Genomic DNA, 13,544 nt, shown 5'->3' on the forward strand with positions numbered 1-13,544 from the left:
ATGTTCTGTTGAAGCAAACAAAACACTGAAATTAACTGTTTTACATCCACGGCTTCAAAAATTGTCAGAAACCAGGTTCTGCAAAGCAAAATCAAATGTACTGATTCAATGCTCCTTTTCTGCAGCAAGATGTGAACCTTGGTAATGTGTTTTCTTAAATGCAACCAACAGAGCTGGAAAAAACAGACACAAACTTCCAGGCTTAGGAGCTCCTTGGGTCTGAAATGTGCGATTTAATATTCTGAGTTTTGGAAAATGTGTTAAACCCACCTCAGCATTTCCTAGGGCCAAGAAAGACCGTCCGCATGGAGGTCTCATAACTAGTAGCAAGTTTGGTTGGATTTGAGTTCAAATGTTGTGTCATGTTGCTTTTAATTTACGAGTTCAACTGAACAAATTAGGATGATTTTATATCTGCAGAAATGCCCGTGCAGCGTTTTGATGCTGTTTTACTGGTCTGATGAAAATAAGCAATTTCCCATTAAAACTCCAGGTGTATGAATGCTAAATTAGTGCCCAAAATTATATAATCAAATGAACATGTCTCCAGCAGCGAGAAATTCAGCTTGTTGCTTATTAACATATCTGGGAAAATTTTGTCTTTTTTTTCCATGGAAAATTTAACATTAAAGACTAAACATTTTTAGTCTACCCTGGAATTTTTTCAGTGTGGAGCTGAAATGGGAAAGATTTCAGCTAAAATCTTCTTTGTGTTATAGAATTTTTTAAATACTTCTTCTGTGAAAGATTTCATTTAGTTAAGCAATATATTTTGTGTCTAAAATCAGGAATATTCTATAACCTAATTAGGATAGTTTAGTTTATGGGGTTAATTAGCTAGATGGGCTGAGGACCCTCATGTTGTGTGGGGGTCAAGCATCACTGTTCACCCAGATTTGGCATTCCTGCCTCTTTTTTTTTTGTTTGTTTTTGCCTCAAATTTCCCTCATGCCAAGGGAGCAGTATTACAAAACCTTTGGAAACCCCCAACAGCTCAATGCTGCATGAGTAACTGAGCATTAAACAATTAAAATACCACGTTGTTAAAACCAAATACCATTTCTCAATGAAATTAAGACATTCCTGAAATGAAATCCTGACTGCCCAATATATTATTTCTTTCCTGCCGAGCTGGGTGTTGCCTGGGCTGTGCTCAGTGCCCTGCCAGCAGCTGGAGCTGAGGTCCAGAGTGGGTTTGTGTGGGTATTATAAGGGTTGTGACACAGAGACCATTAGTGCTGTGCCCACCCATTCCCTGGGCTGGAGATAGTGACGTTCCGAATGCTCCATATTGAACATACCCGCAGGAGGTGCTTCCCAGAGAGGCTCTTGGAGCTCTTAAGGGAGAGGATCAGCAGCCCAGCCCAGTGCTCTGCATCAGCCTGCCTGGGATGGGGGTCACAGGGCCACCCTCAGCCTCTGGATGACTCAAGAGGTGACTGGGAAATCATCCAGGGAGCCTTGGGTTAGTTGATGCCAGCGAAGCACTGCCACGCTGGTAGCTATTATGTTGTCTCTTAAAGGAAAATATCACTTGGGCTTCTCACCCTCAGTGAGGAAGATGGATCACCCAGTGGGATGAGGAAGACATGGTGCCAATTTGCTCTTCCAGTGGTGCAGCTCCACTAAGCACCATGTCCCTCCCAGTGGGGAGGGAACACCCAGGGCCGAGCACTTGCTGGGCTGCTCAGTCGTGTGAGCAAAGAGCTTTCCTGGGGAGCAAACCCGAGAGCTCAGCAGATGCCCTGATTAGTGGGGTTTACAGAACTAACCCCATCAGGTTATGAAGTATCCCTGGTCCGTCCTCCTGTCCAAGTGGCATTAATTAGCCCTCGCTATCACTGAGTGGGGTGCACTGGAGGCTGTAGCTGCCCAGGGAACAGCCTTTTTATGATCCCAGAGCACCAGCTCGGATAGCTGTCCGAAAGTGAGTTCCAAGCAAGCAGCCTGACATCATTGGATATGATTGCAGACACCTGTTTAGTAAATAGTAAAATTACATCAGATCTTTTCAGCACCGGGTTGTTAAAAGAGAGCTCGGGCACAGATGTAACCTCCAGAATGAATAGGAGAATTCATTAGTCACCAGGGTCTTTAAACTCATCAGGCTGAAACGCTGATTTACCTCACGCCATAGCTGTTAGCAAGTGATTTAGTGACAAGGGATTGACAAGGTACATTTCCCTGGAGGGCACAATAAATAATTTTTTCATCCTGAAGTGTTTTTGCAGAAATGTTTATGTATTTGAGTATTCAAAGTTAATTAATTTCCAGTAGTTTGACAGAAGGCGCTTTTTTAATGACCGACAAGAATCTTGTGTGAGTTCATCTCTTTTTACAGTATTATTTGGTGGACTTTTCCTGCATGATCTAATCTCACAGTGGAAAACCAAATAAAGATGAATTGGTAAGCAGGAATGAGTTCACTAGTCTGCTCAGCTGGTGTTATACATGAAGACAATGCTTTCACATTTTGGAAATAATACTCTTCCTTGGATTAGGAAGCCACAATGCTCATATTGAACAAATCTGTGCCATAGCTGAGTAGACCATCAGTATGATCTTAGCTGACTTTCTGACCTACTGTTTCTATTGAGAGTGGAAAAAAGAAGCCTTGAACTAATCTGGTTGTCTCACATTATTGTTCCATTAATGTTTAAAGTTGTCCATTGCCATCTCTTAGAGTTGTTTGGGTTTTTTCTGCTTGTTTTGGCAGCTGCTTGTTCAAGTATGAGTGAGAATGAGAAGCAACCATTGAACAAGAGGCACATTCCTCCAGACATCTTCCAAATGGCACAAGGTAGGAGGATTTCGGTGCTGCCTTCTGGGTAGTCCAAGCAAAGAGGCCAGCTCATAGAAAAAATAAAAAAAATTCAAGGTTTTAGTGATCAGAACTTAGATTTGCATCAGGCTATACATCATCATACGTGAACATACCTGTGTGGGGTTTTTCCATTACTACTGAACTGATTTTAATGAAATATTTTGCTTTAAGGTGTTTTTCCATGGTTTTTAGAGTTAACAAAACGGAAATTTTCATGCAGAAAGTTTTTGAGCTTTCCTCACTCCAAAATTTCTCCCAGTGGAGCATTTCCAGTAAGCTCTAGCTATTAATGTAGGTTATAGCAAATGGTAGATTGAAGGGTATTTTAAATGGTCACATCAAGTTTTTCAATGCTTAATTAAACAGCCCTTTACTGTGTGCCCATTAAATTCAAATAATGCCACTCCAACCACCGATCTAAGGCTTTTAAATGACAAAGGGCTTGGCTTGCAGCTTGATTTGTGGTTATTAGCAATTTTCCTTACCATTTTCCCTTTCAGAGCTGGTTTAGACTTTAGAATCCAAGTGTTTTGGGTTTGCCTTTTCAATTCCGTTTTTCTACTTGCCCGTGCTCTGCACTAATATGTTAAGTCCTTTACTGAAAAGGACACGAATTTCTCCTGCATTTCTGTTACTTACAGTACTGATTGGAATTCATTATCCTTTCTTCCAGGGTGTAAGTAAGCTATGTTGATCTTTGCTAGGATGTTGGCACAGGAGCTCTTCCCATTCCCAGCAAAGGATTTCAGCAGTTAATTTCTCTGAATTATAATGGCAGGGAACTGGAAAATGGTAGGGGCTCAGGAATGGGTCTCTTGCACAAAACTAGTGTTTTAACTGTGGCAACAGCCTTTCTGAAAATAGTTGCCTTAAAACAACATGTGGATTCCATATTAGAGCAAGTCTCCCAGGGCAGGTCTAACACAGTGCATCCCTTTTGAATGACTTGAACAAAATGCAAGGAAACTGATTTTATTTAACCAATGTGGACTCTGGAGCATCTCATTCTCTCTGGGACTGTTTGTTGAATTGAATCAATAATTTTCCTGTGTTACGTGAATACCCGATTTCTTTATACAGTTTTGTATGCAAGCTCAGTCTGGGGGGTGGTGACTTGTGGTTTCTTCATGGGCAAAGAATTTGTATGTTAATTGTTTTGTGCATGTGCAATAAGTTGCCCACATCCTGAGGTGATCATTCTGCCTGGTCTCTATTTGGGATCTCCACATTTCCCACCTTCACAGTTCCTATCAGGTTCGTGTCGCTGCTGTTTCAGCTCACTCTGCCCAGGTGCCGGAGTGGAGGTGTAGGGCTTGTGCTGGAGGACATGTATTTTAGAGGAGCTTTAGTTCTCCTGCAATAGCTGTGTAGCAGGAATTTCCCTCTGTGAAATTCATAATCAACGACTCATTGCCACGGAAAGTTGCACTTCCAAGGGCCAACCCCTGGATGTACTGAGATACCGAAATCACTTTGCGGTGACTAAGCTCCTTTGAAAACAGGATTTAGACTTTTTAAGCTGTGTAAGTGTTTCTGCAAATCACATGTTGGTTCATGAAGTAACGGCTGCTGGTGCTTTCCTTGGCAGTCACGCTGATGGTCGTGTTCAGAAAGCTTCAGCCGGTTGTTTTCCAATCCCCGCTAATATTTCGGGTCAACAGGCATGTCTGTCAAGCCTGTCCTGTAGCACTTGCAAGCCTGAAATACTTTGTACAATGTTAATGAGGATGGGAGAGGACTTATTCCTGTCCTGGGAACAAGCTTACCATAACAGTTTTCCTGTGTCTGTGTAAGATTTGTTCTGCCGACAGGGCGGAAAGAAAAAGGCCTCTGCAAAAGTAGTCATTTGATTTTGCTGCTTTCTCTGCACACATTCAAGTGAAAGCTCACAGTGATAGAAGAAAGCAAGAAAAGTGCCAAGGTAATTTAGTGATGGCGAGGGAGGCATTCCTCCTTCCATGAGGGGATTCCTCCCCCTGTGATGCCTGTCCAAACCCCTGCTGAAATACAGCCTATCATGTTTTAATCCCCAAAGGTTTCCAGCACCGTGTTATATCTGTAGGCTGGTTTCTTTTTTCCCACCCACAGGAAGGGGGAAAGAAAACACAGGCTCCAGCTCTTACACAGTTTGATTTTTATTTTTTTTTCCCCAAGAGTTTGGAGGTTTTGATAGGATAAACTTCCCACTTGATTGACACCCCCTTATCTGAAGGCCAAGGACTTGAGTGGTGGGAGAGGGAGCTGGGATATGAATGCAAAGCCTGGTACTGCCCAGAGTGGATGCTCCTGCTGAGCTGCCTTCTGTGGATCACTTAATGGCTTGTTTCCCAAGTGGATTAAGCTGAATGCGATAAAGGCGCTATCAGTATCCACCCATGCAGGTATCGATAAGTACCTGTCCCATGATAACTGGAAGATTTGCTTTCCAAGTTAGACAAGCCTCAGAGTGAAGACTCTTAAAAGCCTCCAAGAGGTTTAGCAACATGTAAGTTGGTTTTTAGCAAGATTTGTCATCCTCTAAAGATAAGCGAAGATGACAAATTGAGTGAGTGCAAATATTCTTTACAGTTCTGGACATCTGTTCCAGTCGGGCACTCTCTGCCTTGGTTCTTGCCCAGAGAGATGTTTCTGGTTTATTAATGTCCATAGAATTCATACCAAAACCCCGTGCGCATGGTACTGTGAAGCTGCTTCCTAGTCCTGTGGTGGCCAGCCTAGAATCGGTAACTAATAAAGAATAACCAAAGTGAGCAGTTCACTAACGTTCTACAAGGTGTAATAGGTAACAATATTGGCTGTTCCTCAAAATGGCGCCCATTCCCCTCCTCTGGGCCCTGTGGTTTCTCCAGACTCAAAATGGCGTCCATTTCACAAAATGGCGGCCGTTCCCCGCTCTGTGCCCTGTGGTTTCTCCAGACACAAAATGGCGCCCATTCCACAAAATAGCGGCCATTCCCTGGCTCTGGGCACTGTGGTTTCCCCAGAGTCAAAATGGCGCCCATTCCACAAAATGGCGGCCATTCCCCCTGCTCCAGGACCTGTGGTTTCCCCAGACTCAAAATGGCGCCCCTTTCATAAAATGGCGGCCATTCCCATCTCCGCGCCCTGTGGTTTTCCCCAAGACAAAATGGTGCCCATTCCACAAAATGGCGGCCGTTCCCCTGCTCTGGGCCCTGTGGTTTCCCCAGACACAAACTAGTGTGATATCTGTCAAACTTATAAAATAGGATTTTTAGGATTTTTTTCTTACTTTTTCTAAGGTGGATTACAAAAAAAAAAAAAAAAGAACTATATGTAAATTTTACCTGACATTTTGAATATGAATTCTCTTAACCAAGCTGGGAAAAATCAAGTCTGTTTAAAGCAAGTTGTTTCCTTTTTAATTGCTTGTTCTTTAAACATGCAGTTACACAAAATTTGTGTTTTGAGAAATAATTGATGGCAAAGGCCAGAACTAACCTGTTTAAAAAAAATAAAATTTACTAGTTCTGTTAAATATAGAATTCATGTTCAGATCTATTTTTGCTTTAAAGATGCAAATTTTATTTCTTATTCAGTAGAAAGTTTGAAGAAAGGCCAGATAGGCCTGTAGGTCATACGTGCCAAAGGCAGCTGGTTTTGAGGAATATGTATGCCTTTGAATGAGAAAAGAAAGAAAAAAAAAGTCTAAAGAAACACCAAGCATAGATTATTTAAAATTTCTGGGGCAACGTGGGAATGGAGCACCATAAATACCTGGAACCGCCCATGCTGTCTGCATCCAGCAGGATTGGGCCCATATACTTGACTCCTAGGGCTTTGCATCTGCTCTGCATCTTCAGCGGTCGGTCTGTGACAAAACCTGGTTTAATATAGCAGGGCTCGATTGTGCTTGTTTTTATAAAGCCAAAATTCTGCCATAAACAGGTTTCGATTGTTGCTGGTTACGGCCACAGCCGAGCATTTGCTCAGCAGTTGGCTCATTTCACCCAGCGCTGCTGAGGTTCAGCGCTCGCCTGGGTTATACCAGGTCAGCTTTTCATTTCTTCCTTTTTCTTTCTTTCTCTCTTTTCCCTCTCTCCATTTTTTTTAATCAAAAAAGGTTTTTATTGGTGCTCTGGAAAAATAAACACAACACACCGCTGTGAGTTCTGTAAGTGAACCAATAAAAAATGAAATTCACTGATGGATTCTTTAATAGCAGAGAGTGAGCCCTGGTTCCAAATGGATTTTATATTGTGCCATTGTGTAAACAACATGCAATGTGATAGCCCCGTGCTGAGGGCACTGCCCTGAGGACAGGGAGCCCTTCCAGGCCTCTTGTTCCCTATGCCAGGGGGTTCAGGTGTGTCTTGGGGTTAAATATACAGAGGAATGGGAGCTGCTGAGCCCAGGTGCCCTAAGCCTGCCTGAAGGCTTAGCATTCATGGCCAGTCCCATTTGGTGTTGCCTTTAGTGGTTTGCTGTCCAGTCGCCCTGCTTGTGTCTGCTCGAGGTATTGCTTTCGGAGCCTCAGCAGTTTCTATAAAAGCAGTTTTGAACACTTTCATTTAATGAAACAGTCCCAGAGAAAACATTCAGAGCAAGGTTTTCAGCTCCACTTAGGAACATCTAGGCAGGCAAAGGTGCCAGCTTGGACTCTTGAAAGCAGGGTAGCGTTTTATATTCTCCATCATTTCTTTGAGGCCATTCCCGGAGCCTGGTGAGGATGAGGGCTGGGCTCAGTCTGACTTCAAGGGGACAATCCTTGGGACCAATGCAGAGCGACACCGTCACTTTGTACTGGGCCTTGTCTTTGACCAGAAGGTGCCCACAGGGAGCTGGTGTGCCCACAGCACTCCTGCTTTCCCTGTGTTGGAAAAGGCAGTTCTACCAGGCACCAGGGCATGGAGCACAACAGTAAGTTCCTGAACATGTGTTGTCTGGCTCCAAAACAGAGAGATTTTTGTAGCCTTTAAAAACCAGTGTAAGATCTTGCTCCACAAAGTGCAGTGGCAGCTGCAGAAAGCGCTGGCTGGCTGTTGGCAGGGCTGGTTTATAGGAAAATAACTGGGATAAATGCAGCTGTAAGTCCGTCTGTCAGTCCTGTGGTCCGAGGCTTGGCAGCAGCGCCTTGAAGAGTGCAGTGTTGGGGCTTGTGTCTGTTCCCTCTCTTGGTTTTATTTCCCCTACGTGTTTTGTGCTGAAAGGTGCTGGCAGGGAGCTGGGGAATGCCTGGAGTGATGCTGCCCGTCCTCTCCGGGGCACCTGGGGACCAGGTGTGAAGTGGAGAGCGATGGGCAAAGGGCAACGTGCTGAATGTGGCTGTCAGATGGAGGAAAAGGGCTGTGAGAGAGGAGAGATGCTCATCTGCCAGGGAGCACCCTCTGCCAGGAAGGGGGGGAATGGTGGGGCTCTCTTGATTCTGCAGCATTGATCTGCCCAAAGTTTGGGCTGTTATCTGCACCATGTTTTGCTCAGGCTTGGGCCAGAAAAAAAAAAAATCCATAGAACAGCTGTGGGGCTGTGAAAATTATTTTCATCTGTCTGGCTTTTAAAAATGAATTTGCATCAATCTTTCCGTGGTTCCCTCCCACCCACACCCTCTCCTCTTGTCTAAGCTATTCTTTCTGAGAGGCAAAGCAGGAGGGCTGGTCTAGGGGAACATCCTCATCTCGCTCTTTTTGAGTCACGTGCAGCACCGTGGGGCTGCTGAGTGTCTTTCTAAAAGGATAGTCCCTGTGGCTTTGCGTTATTTGACAGCATTTATTTGTCTTTTTTTTTTTTGACAGCATATTTTTCTTTGTGCCTTTAAACCAGAGCTTTTCTACCAGGCTCCTGTTAAAGCTGATTGTGTGTGCATGTGTATTTACATGTGTGTTGCACATAAATAATCACAACCTGGAGAAGTACTGCTGGCTTCAGGCAAAGTAATGTTTTTGCTCGTGGCATTACTGAAATTCATCTCCCGTGGACTATAATTCCTAAGGAGGGAAAAGAAAAATAGTATCAGGTGTTCTTTTCTTTTTTCCTTGTTAAAAGACTATTTAATCTTTGTTGTAGGGTGAGAAGGTAAAGCACCAGACCTCAAAGTAGGCTGCAATAGGATCTTGGCAAACTTCCCACATTATAAACTCTGTCCATAGGCAACACTTGTTTTGTGCCAAGTTTGCTTAGCTAAAAATGACTGGGCCTGAGTTTCAAAAGTGGATATTTGGCAACAGCTAGCACTGTATTATTTTTGTCCTAGCAAGGAAAAAAATCCGATTGTGAATGACAAGGAAAAAAAGTGTTGGGGCAGTTCCTTCTGGGTAAACTGGTGCGGCTTCATTTCAGTGATAGCGACCTCCCTTATAAAGTGGTTTTATATCCCAAGATGAAACACGTGAGGTGGCAGCCTGGTATTGCTGTCATAAGGCAGTAACAGTAGCACACTCGTATTCTTTATGCCGTGCTCATCACCCTGCTCTCTAGGATCAGTTGAAGTCTGTGGAACTGTGCCAATTTTCCTTGGCTTATCTGTCTTCCTATCTTGTTTCTCAATTAGAGGAAGTAAATGATCCTTTTGTTTTCATCTCTCCTTTCTCTGGGAAATGTTAAAGAAGGGTTCGGGTTGCAGCGGAGCCGCATCCCTGGGGAACCAGGTGGCTGACGGGGGACCTGGCGGCAGTTCAGGGGCTCGGAGCCGGTGGCTGGCTGGGTGTGCACTGGGGTTCTTGGGGGGTTCCTAGATTGGGATTTCTTGCCTGCCCACTTCACTGCAGGGCTCCAGCTTTGCAGGCTTGCCCTAAACCAGAGCACTGGAAGTGGAGGAATCAGGTTCAACTTCCTTGCTCTCCCTGCAATAACACCTGTCTATGATATTTGGCAAGCTCCAGGAATTATGATCTAATTAATTACATGTTATCTCTAGTCTGCCTTCGCAAGTATTTTTAATTATTTATTGAAATAAATAAGAGGAATAAGTAGTAGCTGCTGGCCCTTACCACACATCACCCTGGGGTTATGCCATCTTCCAAAGCATTTGGAATAAGCCACTGTCAGAGAACCTTCCAACAGGCTTCCCCTTAGCGATAGGTGAGTTGGGAGGGTAATTGGGGAGCAGAATAAATTAGCTCCAAGTTTCCATGATGAGATTGCTCCCAGTACCAGCGCTTTGCAGTCTGAAAGGAGCTGATGTGCCCTGTCACTGTGCACACTCACACTGCTGAACAAGGCGCTTGCAGTTGTGGTTTCTCCTTATTCCTAGTAATAAATGATGTTCCCGGTATGCCAGCATATTTTGGTGAATGCCAGGAGCTTTCCCACTGCCTTGAGTGGGAGTTTACTCTCTATATACTGAAAAGGATATGAAGGCCAAGACTTTCCATGCCTGGAGATGTGGGGTACTTTAATTTTAAGGCACCAAAAATCCAGCTCTTTAAAGAGGCACGACCTGGGGGAGGGAAGGCAGTTGTTCAAGTCTTGTTAAAACCTCATCCTGCTGTAGGGTCTCAAGTCTGGCATTCAAAATCATTAGCACTCTTTAAATTTGGCCTAAAAATCCCTATGAAAAGTTACAGCACGTGCTGAGTAACTACTTTTCACAGTGTAATAACTTGGCCCTTTCAAAGGGTAGGTTTTAGAAGCACATATTACCGACTAAAGGCTTGCCAAATTTCTTTTTTCCTTTCCAAACTCCAAGTAATGATTCATGGAGACTCATCGATTTTGTTTCTAATAAGGTGCTGCTCTCCCGTTCCTGAGACTGAGGGGAAACAGAACAACATTTTGAAGAAATATGTTTTGTCTAGGAGTCGAGGCATCCAAAGCAACACAGAAAAAAGCATTCTGAGATTAAAAAAACCCACATGGTGTTACGTTAAAAATTGAATTTTAATGTGAATTTAGCATTTGCAGAAGTTTAAGGCTGATTGCACCGAGGTCTAATGTGCTCTACAAGAAAGTGAGTGAGCTAGTTATTTGCTAACACACGTGTACCTTGTGTGTGTGCACATCACACTCATGGGACGCCGATGGTGGGCTGGATGAGAGTCTGTGAATCCCTACCCAGTGAGTACATTTGTGTTTAGTCATTAGTAAAAACTTATTAATTAATAAAATCACTGTGGCTTCTGACGGACCCGAGGACATGCCCACCCTGAATGAGGATGGCAGCACTGGCCCATGGGGCCAGTTCCCAGCAGCAACCCACCTTCTGGGATGTTTCTTGGAGGAATCAAGTGTTGGAGCATTACATCTGTATGGCTCACATCTATCAGCTCACCCAGGCTGGGCTTTGTGCTCAAAAAGAGAGTCCAGGCACATGGGGGGCCCAAAACTCAGGGTGAGGAAAAGTTCAAGAATTCCTTTAGCTCCTGTGTGAACCAGCCATGGCTGCGGCAAAGAGAGACTCGTCTCTCTCTCTCCCAGTGCTTTCTCTGATCGCTCTGAAGGCGATTCCTTGAGACAACAGTTCAGCTCATCATTTCCTCCTCATTCCTTGCAAGGTTCTGGTGCCAAAACCTGACCCAAACCCATGCAGCTCACTTCTCTGCTCTCCACAGTCTGCAAAAGGCCAGGTTTACCTCTCTAGCCATCTTTTGTTAATTCTGTGACCAGCCAGGCAGTTTACTTCAGGGTATGATCAGATTCCAAGCCACAGTGTGAAAATGTCAAAGGTCCCTGGAAAATATGTAATTACATTTCGGATTTGGAGGAAACAATTAATGAAATGGAATTTCTTGGCCCTTCACTCTGTCGGATGATATGTAGTAGCTTGCCTGTGAGCAGAAGTCTGAGTACACTTATGGCACAGAAGAGTTTTTATCATTTTAAAACTTAATTATATAGGCTGTAATTAAGCCATATACAAAATGTCTGGTTCTTTGAAGTATATTAATTTTGGGGAAGTTCTCAAGCACCCAGTAGCTGCAGAACAATCATGAAAGAAGACAAGGCTTGAATAATGATGACAGTTGCAAGCCACAAATAATAGGAACAACCTTTCCAAAACAAAGGGTTTCACATTTTCCAAAAGTATGAGCATTATTATTTGTGTGTATTTGCAATTTGTACATGCCTTGGAGGGACTAACCTCAACTATAGTGCTCGAAATAATTGTGGGATGACATAAATGGGCACTTCTCTATTGAGGCAATCACTTTTCTTGCAGCATGCCAGTTTTTGTTTGCTTTTTAAACAAAAAAAAATCCTCTCTGTTGGAGTTTACAATAATCAGGACATGATATGGAGCATAAATTAATTTTTATATTCTTTTTAAAGGGAGGTTGGGCTTCAGTAGATGTTTCATGCATGTTTGTCTGTAATCCTTACGATGGTTGAGGGATTCAGGAGGGGCTGCCTTGGTGCTGTTTTTCCATACAATACCTAGAAAGGGTGGTGTTCCTGTAAGTGAAAGAAATATCTCTAATGAATTTAGCGTTGGAAACAAAAATACCTTCTCAGTTGTTTCAGCCTTTACTGTGTGGTCTGTATTTTAATAATGAGTTCCCCCAAACCACTTTCATGTTTAGGTCTATATGCAGTTGGAGATGAAGGATTTTATTTCTTCATTTAAAGGGCTGCTGTGAGCTTTAAACTAAACACAACTGTCCCTGGAAATTTTAACTATTTCATGTTCTCTTGGCTTGTTGCTGTGGTGCATCTGGTGGGTCACCACGCCTGGCCCAGAGCCAGGATTTCAGTATCTCAGTTATTTTATCACCTGCTGCCCTCAGGTCCCAGCACCCATACCAGCACATTTTCCTTTTTCTTGTTCACACCAGAGCTTTGCAGTCCCACAAATCTGCTCACAGAAGAAATGACTTGTGTTTCTCCTGTACTGCTTCGGGCAAAATCCTCGAGCTTGGCTTAACAGAGATGGTTTGCAGACCCTTGAATGACTCCCCCTGTGTGAAGAGGCTTTTCAAATATGCCCAGGATCCTTCCAAGGATTCTGTTTCCTGTTGCTGATCCTCTCTTTACCTACTTCTCTCCAGAAAAGTTGGCTCAAAATAGCTTGTTTTCATTTGACTTCCTCGGAAACTACAGGAAGAGTTTGATTTAGCTGTGGGCTTTATAAATAGTTCCCACTGTAAAATCAAAATCAGGGTTTTTAGTCAAATGGGAGTCTCCTTAAAACCAAGCCGAGGTATGGAGTTGAAGAATCATTCTTCTTCCCTTCTGTCTGTGGGAACCATCGCTGTTCTGCTCGCTCACAGCAATGGGGAAGTTAATGGACTGGCTTTCTCAGCCACATTTCTTAAAGGCAAGTTATAGCCTGGGAAATTGGCTGTCAAGCCAATAAAATCATGTGGTTGCATTTCACCTTTTTGCATTTACCAGGCTCAGAAACAGAGATAAACCTGGGGAAATGGAAAACTCTGTATTTCAGAAACAACTACTTATGTCTCTTTATTTTAGTTTCTTCCTTTCCTTTCTACAGGAATTTTCTGAGGCCTGCCTTGACATAGGAAAGTGAAAATACTACTCAAAACTTTGACTTTAAACTAGAAGGGTGACGTCTTGGGAATGCTTATGATATTTCAGGTCATTGCCTTAATTAGCACGCCTCCAAAGAGGAGGAGTATTCCCAAAGCAGGAACTTAAATGGTCTCTTCATCCAAAGGTGCCCATTAGACATAACTTCCATGGATTTCAAAGTCCATATATGTTTATTAATGCAGGCAAGTCTGCAGAACCACACTGGAGGGTTATTGTACACTGAGTCACATCAGGGCAGCTGTGTGCATGTGATCCGAGTAGGAATGCACTTTGTTTC

At 43.5% G+C, this 13,544-nt stretch overlaps 1 long non-coding RNA gene across 1 annotated transcript in view; it reads left to right on the top strand.

Moving 5' to 3' along the window:
* Window positions 1-13,544, top strand: part of LOC108640593 — a 141,142-nt gene that overhangs the window by 99,675 nt on the left and 27,923 nt on the right. The window contains exon 4 of the long non-coding RNA XR_001921295.1: window positions 2,717-2,800. This is a non-coding gene — a long non-coding RNA (uncharacterized LOC108640593). The remainder of the gene's footprint in view (window positions 1-2,716; window positions 2,801-13,544) is intronic.

The sequence above is a fragment of the Manacus vitellinus genome, unplaced genomic scaffold, assembly GCF_001715985.3.
Source record: "Manacus vitellinus isolate BGI_N305 unplaced genomic scaffold, ASM171598v3 scaffold_38_pilon, whole genome shotgun sequence".
Taxonomy (NCBI): domain Eukaryota; kingdom Metazoa; phylum Chordata; class Aves; order Passeriformes; family Pipridae; genus Manacus; species Manacus vitellinus.